Raw genomic sequence first — 2,747 nt, forward strand, 5'->3', positions numbered from 1 at the left:
ACACACACACACACACACACCCGTAGAAGCCCAATGAGAACAGCCGGGATGGGTACGGCGGTGTGGGTGGGGCTGGGTGTCGGTTGGGGACAGCTGAGCTCCACCCAAAGCGCTGGAAAGGATGCTGTGAAGCAGGTGCCACGCCTGATCCAGGCTGAAATCCTGGTGACAGAGCCAGGTGTAGGGCAGAGAAAGGTCCCCACGGCCCATGCCTTCACATGCATGCATCCGCGTGTGCTCCTTCCTCGGTGGACATCCCCAAGGCCACGGGGCTCCCAGGAGCTACATAGCTACACCGCTTCCGGAGCGCCCTGGTGGGTGTGGACTGCAGGGAGGTGTGTTTGGCTTTTCTCTATCACCTCCTTCCCACTCATTCTGTGCAACTTGGTTTTGGCCAATGGGAGGGGCGCTTAACTCACCACCCTCCCTCTCCACGTGAGAACGGCAAGCACGTCCCCACCCCCAGGTCACCGAAGGCCCCACGGTTGCTCTCAGGGGGCAATTTCTTGTCATACAATGGAACCCCCGTGATTTGCCCTCTATCCTGAAAACCAAGGCCTAATACAGTTCCCTCAATATATCTTCTGCTTTCTTTTGCCCATGAAAATATCGAACATAGTATTTGAATAATAGGATGAAAGTGAAGATGGGAAAGCACCACGTGTGTTCAAGCCTCATTGTTTATGGCCAGGATTTGTGAACAAAGGGTGAAATTACTCAATGAATTTTTTGTTTTCCCAGGGGATGGCATTAAATCAAAGGTATATTTAGCTACATCATTGTCACTGTGATTTGTTTAGGCAGAATCTCACTAATTTACACCAGCTGACTTTGAACTTTTGATCTTTCTGTCACAACCTACCAAGTAGCTGGGATTGCCTGAGTCTGTCACCATGCCCAACCATTGTTTTACTTTTGATGCTTACTTGAATCAACACATTGTAGAAATGAGAGGTAGCCATTCCTCTCCAAATAAACATACTATACCCACAGAAGGATAAACTTGAAATGGAACATTACAGAAATAGGGAAAAGTAACCAGATCGCAAGATATTTTAGTTGAATGGTGTGAAGATTAATCTTACTTTTGCTAATAATAACTAACATGTATTTGCCCCATTTTATGCATTCAGCATAAATTATTCTGAGAGAACTCTTGTTTAATCTACACTCAGTGAAGTTGTCTCAGCTAGAAATCAACTCAGACCCTGATTTTCAAAGATACTATCAACCTTCCCTGTGCTCAAGAAATAATAATTGGAACATACACCAGTTGAAATAAAATCGTCAGTGGCTGGGTAGGATTCCCTAATCTCTTCTACTGTCAACATCATGACATTCTAAGCAGAGACCCAGGGGTCTTAGTTGCAGGTACAGGCATGTCAGATAGCTGCTTTACATTCCAGAGTAGACAGAAATTTTGAGACCTGAGTTTCAGTATCCTTTTGAGACAGAGTGAGCTGATTACAATATTGAAGGAGGATATGGACAGGAGTGAGGATATTCTGGAATGAGGAAAGAGTGATATGTGTCCTGAATTATCACATGTCCACACTTTCTGTGATCTTGGTGATCAATGACTGTAATTACTAAATGGATGCAGCTGGTATCACTCGCTGCTACACTTTGTGCTCTGTCAGGAACCTCCAAAAAGGAATGCCCAGTGATGAAGAGAATTCTTCCTGGAGTGTCAAAAAGAAGTATATGCCTGATATCTCAAAGAAATAATCTGCCACCATTCTCATGCCTAGGTGTGATGTGGCTCTTATCAGACACCTCCATTCAGTGTTTTAAAATAAAACACCTATGACAAATTACATCAAAATGCTGTGTTCTTTTCTATTCTGTACAGTAAAATAATGTAGCATTTCTAGCATAGGGAAGACTGTGAAGATGAACTCAAGCTCTCTACATAGAATGCAGGACCCAGCACCTGACATCCAGGAATGGCTCAATAACTATTATTCTTGTTAAGGAAACTGTCTTCATCCTGAGCCTCCTGATCACCACCTTCATAATCCTCTTGAAATGCTATGGAAATAATTTCAAGGTCCATTATCAGCTGGCATGGATGTGATGCCTATTGGAAATAGAATCAATGTGAGAAGAAAGAAAATTTTTGATAATTTTTGGGCCTTCATTATAAACACATAGATAAATTTCACAGTCCTCACAGTTCAAACTTTGAACATATGTATTCTACTACTGGGCTACCCAAATTGCATAATAGTCCCTGTGATAAGGAAACAATGCTGCTCATGGTCTTTCCTCCACCCTCTGTCTCAGCACTTACTGGTTTGGGGTATTTCTCTGCTATGACATGGTAAAAGAATGCAGACCTGATGTGTTGCCCAGTAAAGGCAAAGATTTGTTCTCGGGATTGATAGGAATGCAGTCTCAGGTGGGATCTTTCTGAAGCAGAGACCCAAAGAAGCAGTAGCCACAGGTATCACCTGGACTGAAATCATCAAACCAAAGGACTGGAAAGAAAGTTTACTGAAGAAATGGCCCATGGATAGATTACTTGCTACTATATACTTTCATAGGCTCAGTGAACACAGCTTGTAATTGCCCAATTTCAAACAAATTATTGCACTCTCTAAGGACTTCCTAACATCAACAGCATAGAACAGAAAATTTCCGTAAAAGACTTCTGGGCTCTCTGTTGGCTCACTTGGGAGAATATTTGTGCCAGCTACATATTGGTTATGTTTCATTTTTTTCCACAGGTATACCTGTTTTTATTT

Source organism: Fukomys damarensis, unplaced genomic scaffold, assembly GCF_012274545.1.
Source record: "Fukomys damarensis isolate Sample0158 unplaced genomic scaffold, DMR_v1.0_HiC HiC_scaffold_30, whole genome shotgun sequence".
Lineage (NCBI taxonomy): Eukaryota > Metazoa > Chordata > Mammalia > Rodentia > Bathyergidae > Fukomys > Fukomys damarensis.